Source organism: Ovis canadensis, chromosome X, assembly GCF_042477335.2.
Source record: "Ovis canadensis isolate MfBH-ARS-UI-01 breed Bighorn chromosome X, ARS-UI_OviCan_v2, whole genome shotgun sequence".
Lineage (NCBI taxonomy): Eukaryota > Metazoa > Chordata > Mammalia > Artiodactyla > Bovidae > Ovis > Ovis canadensis.
In genome coordinates this window covers 21,175,453-21,189,049 of record NC_091727.1, presented here as the reverse complement: position 1 = coordinate 21,189,049, position 13,597 = coordinate 21,175,453, and the positions used below count along the sequence as shown (strand labels likewise).

Here is a 13,597-nt window from a genome sequence, read left to right as displayed (position 1 = left end):
TAATGGGGTCCACTCTTTCACCCTCTGACAAGCCACCTTTTCTTCTGTGGTGGCTTGTCATTTATAGCAGGGCTGTATTAATGGTTAAATCATTAGGAACAGGTCCGTTTCCCTCCCAAGGCTTATTTCCTGTTCAATAAATTAAGCCATGAGATCGGAAGACTGTCCGTTTTTGCTTTATTGAAGCTCAGATTCTTCCTAGCCCGCAAACTACTGGGGATTGACAGGTGGGAGCCTGCCGGCAGTCTGGTCATTTGTGATTTGTCTCATATTTTGTTCTCTGAGTAAAGTGGGAGGCCCTTGGGAACCTTCCTAAGCCCCTGCTGGAGTCTGAGACTGGAGCGGAGATGCTTCAGTGGGTAGCCCCTGGGCCTTCGCTGGGCCACCTTTCTAAATCCTCAGGCAAGAGTCCTTGGGCAAGTGCTGTGAGTTTCTTAGATGTCTGACCCTTGTTGTTACCTTGAAAGGTTTGCGAACTCCATTTACCCACCATGCTTGTTGCTGCCATGCACGTGGCCTCTCTGAGCAATCAGAGCATTAGTGGCCCACAGCTCTCAGAGTGACCTGTGCCTTTCATTCCCTAAAGCCTTTTCTCCCTGGTTTTTCATCACCAGAGCCCTGCAGCAAACAGCATTTTTTTAAAAAGTAAAAACACAAAAGTGATAAACAGGCCGTCCTGACAAACAGCCCTTAGTGGCTCCTCACCGCTCCCAGGGCCTGCACTAACTGACTCAGGCTCACCAGGTTCTCCCAACAGGCATTTCTGCCCCCGCTCCCCAGGGCATCCCTTGCTCCAAGCCAGCTCATGGAGGTGCCATGCTGAGTCTAGGCTTTTATATGTGCTCAGAGTATTATTTTCCAATTTCTCTCTCTTTCCCTTCGCATGAGCAGGCTAACTCTTACCCATCACTCAGGTCTCAGTTTAAATACGATTTGGGAAAAGCCTTTCCATTTTTGGGAAAAGCCTTTCCGTAGCCCCTTAAACTGATAAAGCATCCACAGTTTTCTGTGTTGGTCCTGTCATGGCTGCACCCGTCACCATGGAGGAATGGATCGCCATCACTTACGTTATTGTCTGATTTTCCCTCTGGATGATCAGTGCCACGAAGGGGTATAAGCCACCCATTGGTGTGTCCACAGTGCCAACCTAATACATTTTCTGGCATATAATGTAACCAAAATGAAACCAGGCATCTGGTTTCCAACTCTAAGACCGTTTAAGTACGGTCTCTTCCAAAAGACACGTCAATTGATCACAGAAAGTGGTCTCAAAAAGGAATGCAAACCTTCACCTAAGATTAACATTGTAAAGTGACCTAAAAATTCTTGACCCATTATTAGTCTATGATTCCTTCTCATTTATTCTTTCCTTAGAGTCCAGTTATCCACTGATTGCCCCGGTCCTTCTTTTTTCTGTAATTTCAACTCAGTTCACTGCTTCCAATACTCCTCTCCAACCATTTAGTCCCCCAGGGGCAAAATGCCATCCCTTTCGCTGAGAACTACTGCTTAAGACCTTTGATTTTCAAAGTGTGCTCCATGGACCAACAGCAACAGCATCCCCTGTGAGGTTGCTAGAAATGGACAGCCCTTGGCCCCCACCCCAGGTTTCCTGAGTCAGAATCTGCAGCTTAACAGGATACTCAAGTGCTTCCTCTGGACATTAAAGTCTGAGAAGTGCTTCTAGGCCAGCGGTTCTCAACCTTGGCTGCACATCAGAGGCCCAGGAGATCCCACCCCCAGAGATGCTGGTGTCATAGTTGTGGGGCAGCCTGGACCTCGGAATTTTTAATAACGCCCCAGGTGATTCCAATGTGCAGCCAAATTTGAGCTCCTGTTCTGGGGGATTTAAAGAAACTCACCCCTCCCCAACTTTGGGAGTGATTTACCAAAGCTTCTAAATAAGACCCCATATCTCCACGCTTTTCTTTTCATGAACATCCTTCTTTTTTTGACCTCTTGTCACTTTTAAGGTGATAAAATTAAGGACCTTTGATAATGGCTTCAAAAGGTAGGATTTGGCTATAACTTTAATGGTTGGAATGATTCAGGGTGGGGGGAGGGAATGAAGGCATTAATTTAAGCTTGCTTGGAAAGCTTTTTAAAGAAGAGTCACCAAAACATCCCTCAAAGTCTTGCTAATTATTTTATTATTTATTATTAATTTTAAAAAAGTCTTGCTAATTAAAAAACAATTCTGTACTTGAAAAAGAAAACCCAAATAAATGGCAAACGCTATCAAGAAAACTGTTTCCCCTGAAATGTACAATTGTATAAAGAGCCCATGCAAATTGGGAAGCAAAATATTAATACCTTAATAGATAAATAAAGGAACTGAACTCACAATTCACAAAAGCAGATGCAGAATTAATAGAGAAGCCATGAGAAAATGAGAACCTCATTAGTAATTAAAGGGATATTCAATGAAAAAAGTTACTTGTAATATTCACAAAAAGTAATGGGAAAATGACCATGAAACAGGGGCTTGTTCATTCCCTCAACAGATAGTCTTCTGCAGAGCAAGTGCTATGCCAGCCTAGATGATGAGGGTGTGGGCCTCAGTAAATGAAGAAAAGTTCCAGCCATTGTGGATTATTATGTCCTCCAACCCAATTAGACCCTGATGGAAGCCATCCTAAAGAGAATATGTGGCGAAAGTTTTGTTTACTTATGACAGCAAACTTCATTAAGAACCTAAGTGTCCAATAATAGGATTATGGTTAAGTCAGCTCTTGTATACCCACCTGATGGAATAGTACACATACTATCTGTGATGTGAAAGTGTCAGTCGCTCAGTCGTGTCAGACTCTTTGCGACCCCATGGACTGTAGCCTGCCAGGCTCCTCTGTCCATGGGATTCTCCAGGCAAGAATATTGGAGTGGGTTGCCATTCCCTTCTCCAGGGGATCTTCCCAACTCAGGGATCAAACCTGCGTTTCCTGCATTGCAGGCAGATTCTTTAGTGTCTAAGCCACAGGGAAGCCACCATCTGTGATACAATGAATGATAAATAAAAAAAGAATACAAACAGTAGAAAACTGGACAAATGATTCAGTAATCAAATTCTGAAATCCTACATGATCTCGTCTTCATACCCAATATACACAATATATATTTGTACATTTAAAGCTCCAAGGTGCCCTAACACTAAGAAAATGGTTTATCTGTGTTTGATCCAGTAATCTCAATTTTTCTGACCATGGAAAGTTTTTTTTCCCTTCCTTCCCTTTCTTTCAAAGGTGAAACTTGCTTTATTGTCTCTTGGAGCTAATATTTCTCAAACAAATGAACAAAACCTTAATGATATACTAGCATATATGGTAGTATTTAAGAGCTATACAAAAATAAAAGCCATACATGGGTATATACATATGGAAAAAATTCATTAAGTTGTTCACTTAAGATTTGTGCATTTTACTCGATGAAAATATTAACACTACTAAATTCAGAGAAGGCAAAAATATTTTCAAAAATGAAAATTAGGTATTCATTAGGACAAGTACTAGAATGTTAAGTCAAATTATTTTTACACCACAGGTACACTTATATATATCAGCTATTCATTTGTGGTGCCTCTAATACCATCAACATGTACAGACTGACTGTAGGGGCTAGGAGCTCCGGACAAGCATTTAATCTGGGACCAGCCATTAACTAGCTATGTGACCTTGGACAAGTGATTCAAGCCCTCTGGAGTTTAATTTCCTAATTTCTAAAATGAGGAGGGATAAGAAAACTCAAGTTTCATCCATCTTTGAAAATAGGTTTACTATTTTGGAAGATTGCAAAGCTTTATAGCTATATCTTTGCTTGATAGTGTACCAATCAATATCCAGGTTTTTAAATTTAATACTCAGACTATGGACCACTCACTACGATCGTTACTATAAAAACAAACAAAACAAACAAAATGTCAGTGAGCTCTAAGGGGATCTCCATGACAGTGTGCTTCCCAGGATGCTTTACTGGAGAGAGTGAGGGAGGCGTACATTCATTTCATATGTTCTATTAACTTTATGTCAAGAAATTGCTTTTCCATTTGGATGTCCCAGGACCTCTGCCTGCCAGAGACCATGCCAGACAGTTCAAAGAGGATATTGGGTATTTCTGATGAAAGTGCCATTGTCCCTAGGTCTCAAATGGTCAGGCCTTATCAACATAGAAGGTTTTGCCATCTTTGGAAACTTGAGAACCTCTTAAGACAGCAATCTATTCGACTTTTTCATCACTTTGTCTTCCTCTGTGCATTACTGATCCCTGCTTTACTTGGAAGTCTTGGGCCAGTGTTTTTCCAGTAAAATCTGTGGCCCCTTTAGAAACAGGGAGGTCTGTGCTCTGACACATGGAGACACTGACTGGTGGCCAGGAGCCACCAGTGGTAACTAGTCTTGGATTATGCCCCTGGTTCCACAGAGATCTCTACCAACAAGTTCAATATCATCTCAGCTGCCAGTTCCTGACTTGATATCGAAGCCAACAAACTCTCAGTACAATAGGATTAAAAAAAAAAACAACACAAACCTTTTTGAACTTATTTTTAATGAATTTGACCTGGACATGTAATTTGCCTTCTTAGCATCACTCAAATTCTTCACACCCAGCATGTAACACCGCTTGACTGGATTTTAGGTGTAGAATCATAACCCCCAAATCCCCAAATGTCCTGCTCTTTATGTCTTTCTCATCCCCCCCCCCCCTTTTTTTTTACTAGTAATTAGTAGAAACATTTCAGTTTTTACTTTAGCCACCAAAGGCTTCATGATGTACCAAAGCCAATTGGCGTGGCTATTTTGCAGTTTAAGGAAAAAGTTTTTACCTAGAGTTTTGTTTCTTTTACTTTATGAGTGGCTGGTGGAGATAAAGTTCTGGGTTTGGAGTGACCCTGGCGCAGTTTCACACAGTGTGCTTCCTTTGCCCCTGACCTTGGTGTGGAGCTGCACTAAGAGTTGTGTTTGTAGCTGGCACCGCTTCATCTCTGTGCGGTCATGATGGTCACGTGGGGCAACGCACATGACGTGCTTTGTAAACTCTAGAGGACTCCACCAATGCCCTCTAACAAACTCCAAAGCTCCAACCAGCGTGCTCTGGGAGCCTGGTCGGCCACTCCATACGGAACTGGATGGAACACGAGGCATGGCCTTTCTCTCGACGACATTTGAGTGTCGCTGTGTTTATGGCTCTATGATTTAGCACCACGCAGGAGGAAGTTATCATTGCACCGCCCCCAGGTGTCTGGGTAAAGGACCAAATGCAGAGTAGTGTTGAGTGGACTCCATTTCCTAAATGATGTATGTGGGGCCGTGGCAAGTATGAGTAACACAGCTATAAATGGGTCATGGCAAGGCGTAAACATCACATGCCCTCAGCCTGGACTTAGGCTGACACATGGGAGCTGTCTGGGGTATCACCCTGCCACAGCCGAGGTGTGCCTTTCTCAGTGTGAACTTTTTTTGCTTAGGGTAGAAAAGGGATGCCGGGTAGCTGGAGAGTGACATTTCCCACAGGGTGCCTTGCATTCCCCATTGTTCTCACCCATGTCCCTGACAGGAGAACGGGACACAGGAGAATAGCTGACAGCTGTCGTCTAGGCGGCAAAGCAGTGTGGCCCGGGATACCGCCCAACACCCTTGCATTCCAGCACCCCGACAAACAAGTGTGCTTTACAGGAGGGGCAATTTTAGCTCTGGATCCCTTCCCATTGTTCTCAATTTTAAATGTGAGCCCTGACCCAGGTCTCTGAATTCTTGGATTCTGGTCACATAAAGGCATTCTGAGAACACTCAGAGTCTCACCAGGCCAAGGATGGAGACACTGGTCCTCTGGGGGCCCTGCACTCCTGGAAGGACCGTTGTGACCTTGGCCATCAGCAGTGTCCTGTGTCCAGGGCCGCTGGGCCCTCTCAGATTCTACTGGGGCCAGGGAAGGAGAGCAGAAGCTGAGGGAGGGCAGGGTGGTCTGCAGAATAACTCCGGTGACTCTTCTGCTCCATCCGCTGCCTCCTGCCAGCTCCTTCTACAGGGAAGATCCGGGCTCACTTTGTAGATGAGATGAGGTGACTGTCAAGTCAGTGATTCCTGCATTCTCTTATGAAGCAGTTTGCTTTTCTTAAATCTCAGTGGCCACGGTGGTCTGGGCAAACTGCGTCAAGGTTTCCTTATGTTTCCAAAACTGTCTTAAAGTCAGAGATGTCCATAAGCTGAACCCAGTCATGAGGGGCATCTTAGGGTTTTTAAGACAACAGGTGCTGAAGGGTCGCTGCAAATGGCTCATCCTCTATTTCTCAGGATAGCTATAATTCTAGCCCCGTGAGACAGATGTGTGGGGGTCAAAGTCCATCTTAAGCCTGTCACAGAAATGGCTGCAGATGAGGCTTTATAGTCTGGACACTTGTTGGAGAGAAATGTCACCTCATAGAACAAGCTTCAGTGACAATTTGCTATGAATCATCACCCTTTCCATGCTGCTCAGAGAAGCTCAAGGGATGAATGCCTCGGTTTCAAGGGCAGCTTGTGATGGGCCTCTCCCTTGGCCAGAGAGACTGGCCATATGTCACCGAGCACAGTGGCCGCAGCAGCAACGTGGCTTGGGCACACACTGGCCCTGATGGAGCTGTGACTGGGGCCCAGGACAGATGTGCCAGCACAGTGGGGGCACAGTGCAGCCCATCAGCACTGCTGGCGTCCTGCCTCTGCGGCCCCTCGCCCACTCCTGTGGCCTCACAAGCATTCCAGTGCCGCTTCTTCTCCTGCTCCCAGCCCTCCAGCACGCCAACTTGCTGGTCCCTAGGCTTCTGCTTTGTGTCAGGTGCCAGGAAAGGCAGGGGTGTGGAAAGACTTGTCCTTCAGAAGGTCACAGCCTACAGGACGGCTATGGCAGGAATGAGACAAGGGGAGAGAGAGGATGTATAGGCAGCTCATTGCAATGCAGCCTATGACGTGGAGAGCCATTCAGGAGTGGGGGGACTTCAGTTAAGAGTTATTAGCCACTTAACTTCAGTTAAGAGGGAGAGGCCTGAAGGCTTGAATCATGTTGTGTGAGCAGTAAGTGGCAACAAACCCATGCAGGGTGTGCAAGGGAGACCCAGACTGGCATGGGGGACCCCACGTGACCCTGGGAAGCTGATGGTCAACAAAGTGCATTTCAGCCAGGAAATCATGGACTGGGAAAGAGGAAGCATTTTGCTTTTTCCTGGTGAGTGACCTACACTGAAAACTGAGTTTATATGAAAAGGAAATAAACGCTATAATAAAAAATACAGGAGACAGTGGGAGTACCATTTTCAGTTCTGTAGTCAATGACGTGTTCCTACCTTCCCCTCCAGTTCAAGAACCATCCAAACCTTCCCTTTAAGGGAGTGAAAGGGGCCCAGAGCCAGGACATTGGAATTCAAATCCCAGCTTTTCTCTTTAACAGCTATGAAACTTTGAGCTACTCATTTGGCACTTTGAACTTCTAGGTGTTTCATCCCAACAATGAGTATAATACAACCTGCATCACGGCCACACTACATAAATGTTAAAATGATGCCACGGGCTCTGTCATCTCTACAGAAATACACAAGAAAGCAAAGCTTTCTAAAAGACCTCTGCTGCAGAATTCACCTTGGGGTTCACTGGCCACAGCTGGGTGCCACAGCTGCCCCAAGCTATAAGAGAGACCGAGAAAGGGAGTATTTGGCCACCAGTCTTTGTAGCAGGGAAAAGCAAAGGAGAAGGGGATTGTGAATGGACACGGAGAGAGCCAAGCCATAGTGACTGCCACAGCAGGTGTAGTAGGGGCGGGGTGACTCTCCTACAGCCACTGGCAAAAACAAACAAACAAACAAACAGAATAAAACTATAAAGATTCTATTTCTTAGAAAAGATTCAGCCTATCCACATAAGTGAAACATGCAAGAAATGGCAGCAAAGAATAATGGAAAACAAAGGGGTGAATAATGTTCAACCATCCTGGCACTGCAAGTGCCTTTAAGAGAAAGGGCATTGTATCAGTTAGCTATGGCTGCATCACCAACCATCTCCGAATCTAATGGCTTAAACCAGAGGTCCCCCCACCTTTCTGGCACCAAGGACCAGTTTCGTGGAAGAGAGTTTTTCCACAGATCAGGGGTGCAGGGAAGGTTTGGGGATGATTCACGTGCATTACATTGATTGTGCACTTTATTTCAATTATTACATCAGCTCCACCTCAGGCTCATCCGGCATTAAATCCTGGGGGTTGGGGACCCCTGGCCTAAAACAAAAGCATTTATTACTCTGGCTCATGTGTCTGTGGCTCAGCTGACCTAGGCTGGGTATCGGTGTGAGCTGAGGGCTGTGCTCATGTTGCCCATCCTTCACTGGGGACCAGCAGGGGGCCTGGGCACACCCTCCTGGTGGCAATGGCAGATGTGCAAGAGAGCAAATCAAAACATGTGATCCCTCTCAAGAAGTAGGCTCAGAACCAGCGCACTTCTGTGTCATTCTCTTGACTGAAGCAAGTCACGTGGCTAAGCTCAGGCATGAGGAATCCCATCCTCCTCATGATGATAGGAAACTAAAAAGTTATAGGACAATGAGGATGGATCTAATGTCGACTTTATACTCTAGAGCTTCAGAAGGAAGTCATCTTCATTTAGTTTGGAATCACTCAGATCCCTAGAGCCAGAAATGATGGTCACAGCTTCTATTCATAGTTCACTTTACCTTCATGGACTCAAGAGGTAAAGTTTTCAAGTGAAAATGAGGTTTTCAATTTTGACCTGTCCCTATCATATTGATTTACAAGCTGTCCCTAAAAATATCTCACGGGCATTAATAGGTCCTTTGCTTTTTCCTTTGCAGGCTTGATGTGAAGAATTGAGTAAGAGAATGGATTCAAACAAAAATGGCTCACTAAAAAGTTTTATATATTTGTATGAAGATTCTGTACCTCCTGAATGCCTAAGACTCTAGCAGAAATGTCCTGTTTGTACATTTATATCTCTTCCTTCTAGTTGGCTGCACTACTTACTTTATTTTCACGTTTGGCAACTTGCAGAGCAAATCAGCTCCAGAATTCACCACTTGGAGGGTGTGGTTTTGAGAAGGGATATGATTTTATGGAGAAGGATACAGTGATATGCATAACAATGATTTTGATGGAAAGTTCTCTAAGCTACTTCCCACACTATTTTGGTCAATATTTGGAATGTATTTGAGTTCTTCACCTTCTAAATTATGTCAATAAACTTTTTATGAGTTCAAATAAATATTTGAGTAAATGTAAAATGTGACACTAGACTACATTAATTTTCCTGTGTTCAGATAGCTACATATTCCCCAACATGGAGAGAAACCAGATGTGAGCACCAATCAAATCCCACACCGCCTAAATGGGAGCTTCTTATTCTGAATTACTGGGTACCACAGGTAAAACTATGGCTGACTGATCATTGCAAAAGAAGTTAAATATTGCCTGAGGAACTGGGCATCGCTGACATTCCTGCTTCAAGGACAACTTTTATGGTGAGTGTATTTTACCTCCATAGAAGCTAAGAAATTCTCTTTGCCCAGATGGAGTAGAGTCCATTATAAGGCACAATAAAGTAAAGCTGAGAGATGAGAATGAAAGCGAGAGCCTGCTCATAACTTAGCTGTCCAAAGAAGATGAAATGAGTCTCCTGCTGCTAAGATGGAGTCTCTACGAAACAATCACAAACCAAGAAGAATCAGTCACGCCCTGCTAGCATCTGCTGAGCCTCTCAGCTATCCCTGTAACTTCACAGTACAAATGAGGACCACAGGGACCACGTCCTTGAGCTCACACTGATTCAGAGATAAGTATGTCATCTACTCGGTATGCAGACACCCCAACACCATGACATTTTTCCTCGCTTCACTTCCTGCTCTTTAAAAAATGTTGGATGTCTTTTTAAACATTCCAACCGTAAATTGGTCCTTAGCTTTTCTGTCTCATCAAGATTGGTTTCCAAAAGCAGGACTGCCATTGCACCCATGTGACTGGCTGCAGATGAAGGCGGTGCATGATGAGTTTAGGTTCTCCTGAAGGGGCGCCCATCTATCTGGTTGTAGGTCCCAGATATCTCACTGGTCTGTGGCTTAGTCTGATGATCTAAATTTACTGTAGTCATACAGGGCGGGGAATATCAAGCAGAACAAAATACACCAGCTCATCATCTGCAGAGCATTTCACACCTTCCTAATCAGGATAGTTGGGTAGAGTTACAAACTGTACCTCAGTTTTCCCTTTGTTTATCAGTTAGTTCAGTCGCTCAGTCATGTCTGACTTTTTGCAACCCCATGGGCTGCAGCACACTAGGCTTCCCTGTCCATCACCAACTCCCGGAGCCTGCTCAAATTCGTGTCCATCGAGTCGGTGATGTCATCCAACCATCTCATCCTCTGTTGTCCCCTTCTCCTCCTGCCTTCAATCTTTCCCAGCATCAGGGTCTTTTCCAATGAGTCAGTTCTTCTCATCAGGTGGCTGAAGTATTGAAGTTTCAGCTTCAGCATCAGTCCTTCCAATGAATATTCAGGACTGATTTCCTTTAGGATGGACTGGTTAAATCTCCTTGCAGTCCAAAGGACTCTCAAGAGTCTTCTTCAACACCACAGTTCAAAAGCATCAATTCTTCGGTGCTCAGCTTACTTTATAGTCCAACTCTCACATCCATACATGACTATTGGAAAAACCATAGCTTTGACTAGACAGACCTTTGTTGGCAAAGTAATGTCTCTGCTTTTTAATATGTTGTCTAGGTTGGTCATAACTTTTCTTCCAAGGAGCAAGCATCTTTTAATTTCATGGCTGCAGTCACCATCTGCAGTGATTTTGGAGCCCAAGGAAATAAAGTGTGTCACTGTTTCCATTGTTATCCCATCTATTTGCCATGAAGCGATGGGACCAGATGCCATGATCTTAATTTTTTGAATGTTGAGTTTTAAGCCCACTTTTTCACTCTCCTCTTTCACTTTCATCAAAAGGCTCTTTAGTTCTTCTTTGCTTTCTGCCATAAGGGTGGTGTCATCTGCATATCTGAGGTTATTGATATTTCTCCCAGCAATCTTGATTCCAGCTTATGCTTCATCCAGCCCAGCATTTCTCATGATGTACTCCGCATAGAAGTTAAATAAGCAGAATGACAATATACAGCCTTGACATACTCCTTTCCCAATTTGGAACCAGTCTGCTGTTCCATGTTTGGTTTTAACTGTTGCTTTTTGACTTGCATGTAGATTTCTCAGGAGGCAGGTAAGGTGGTCTGGTATTCCCATCTCTTGCAGAATATTCCACGGTTTATTGTGATCCACACAAAGACTTTGGCATACTCAATAAAGCAGAAATAGATGTTTTTATGGAACTCTCTTGCTTTTTCTATGATCCAACAGATGTTGGCAATTTGATCTCTGGTTCCTCTGCCTTTTCTAAATCCAGCTTAAACATCTGGAAGTTTTCAGTTCACATACTGTTGAAGACTGGCTTGGAGAATTTTGAGCATTACTTTACTAGCGTGTGAGATGAGTACAATTGTGAGGAGTTTGAACATTCTTTGGCATTGCTTTTCTTTGGGATTGGAATGAAAACTGACCTTTTCCAGTCCTGTGGCCACTGCTGAGTTTTCCAAATTTGCTGGCATATTGAGTGCAGCATTTTCACAACATCATCTTTTAGGATTTGAAATAGTTTGTTTATATATATGAATAAATGATCCATGTTCAGTTTCAAAATTAAATTCAGGTTTAATGTGATAAAAGCCATCTTCATATTTTAATGAGGTTTCCCAACTCAAATCTGCAGCATAACACAGACTGGAGTCATTAGGCATATTCAATGTATTTGTTTAGTTTTTCACTTAATGGGTATTTTATTTTGTTAAGACTCAAATTCACTCTATGGGATCTAGCAAGTTCCACAGTCTATCAGTCATTGGACAGTACATATAATCTAGGGAAAGACAGATTTTATTTTCAGTGAAGTTATAATTTAAAAAACTCACATGTATCATGCTAAATGGCTCTTTAAAAATGCATACATCACATTGAAACAGTGTGATTATTTATCTTACAGGTTCGTAAACAACTGCTTATTATGCAACTTATCCACGGGGGTGGAACAAGGTATTGATACAAGCAGTTGAAGAGTTATTAGAAGAGAGAGAAACAATACTGTTTCGAGGAATTAAAAGCAAGCATAGGGGTTTCCCTGGTGGCTCAGAAGCTAGAAAAATCTGTCTGCCATGCAGGAGACCCAGGTTTAATTCCTGGGTCAGGAAGATCCCCAGGAGAAGGAAATGGCAACACACTCCACTGTTCTTGCCTGGAAAATTTCATGGACACAGGAGCCTGGCGGGTTACAGTCCATGGGGTTGCACAGAGTTGGACATGACTGAGTAACTGACACGTTCACTTTCTTTCGTAGGGGCAATGGCGATTTTAGTGCCTGTGCTCTAAATGGTCCAACAGTGAGCGATTCTGTTGACAGGTGAGGATGTCTGAGGGGAAAATACAGTCCCTTCATCCATCTCAGCTGGCTGCCCACTGTGGGTGAGGTGGGGGGACACACATCTGCACCTAGAACATCCCCTTGCGTCTCCCCCCACTGCCCCTCCCCTCCCCAGTGGGATATCTGTGTTCTGTGCTCAAGGCTGAGTGAGAGAAGAAGGCCCCTGCAGGGTCTGGGACCACGTGGGACACCTGAAAAGCTCCTCTCTCTGGAGCGGAAGCCATCTGGATCAAGTGAGGCTCTCTGGAATCATCTTAAGCCCTCACTTTTTATGATTTCTACATTTTGAGAGAACAGATTGGAGGGTAATTAGCTTAGCTTCCAAGGTTACTTCCTGAGTAGCTGAACGACACAGCAGAATTTTTAAAGTGAGGTCCAGGGCATGGAGAAGGAAATGGCAACCCACTCCAGTGTTCTTGCCTGGAGAATCCCAGGGATGGCAGAGCCTGGTGGGCTGCCATCTATGGGGTCGCACAGAGTCAGACACGACTGACGCGACTTAGCAGCAGCAGCAGCCAGGGCATGGGGCATGATAATTACCCAAACAAATCCCTCATTTTGAACTAGAGTAGTTAGAGGATTTACACAAAGCCTCTTGTTAGGATTAGGTCCCTAGAAGGAGTGCCACTGATGTGGCCTTGCCATCCTATGACATGCCCTCTCTTACATTCTTGGGCTGATGTAGAATTAGGTTCCCCACTGCAAGATAAGACGTGGAAAAGTTCAGGCAGAATGGGAACAGAGCTTATTTGGTTTCAAGGACCACAGGTTGATCAATTAACACTAGTTTCCTTCGAAGGCATGTGGCATTATCCCACTGCTTTGCAATCTTCAGCTTGAAAAAGAAACTTCATTTAACTTGGTAACTGATGCTCCCTTGGGATTTTAATCTGCTGCTGAATATATGCATCAATGTGGCCCACTGCTAGTTCCTTGCCTCACACAACATCACTGAAATTGCTGTGCTCCTCCAAAGGAGATGATATATTGCCCCAATGTTTGGATGCGATTGTGTATTCAGTCAACAAGCTATGCATGGTGCGACCTACTCAGGGTAACACCAGTTGCCAGCACATTGCTGAGCAAAGAAAACCTTTTGAGGTCATATACTGAG

At 44.2% G+C, this 13,597-nt stretch overlaps 1 protein-coding gene across 1 annotated transcript in view; it reads left to right on the top strand.

Moving 5' to 3' along the window:
- SMPX (small muscle protein X-linked) overlaps window positions 1-9,248 on the top strand; it is a 50,309-nt gene extending 41,061 nt beyond the window's left edge. Inside the window, exon 5 of the mRNA XM_070289858.1 lies at window positions 8,823-9,248. The gene's annotated coding sequence lies outside the window, so the exon portion shown is untranslated. The remainder of the gene's footprint in view (window positions 1-8,822) is intronic.
- The last annotated feature ends 4,349 nt before the right edge of the window (window positions 9,249-13,597 follow it).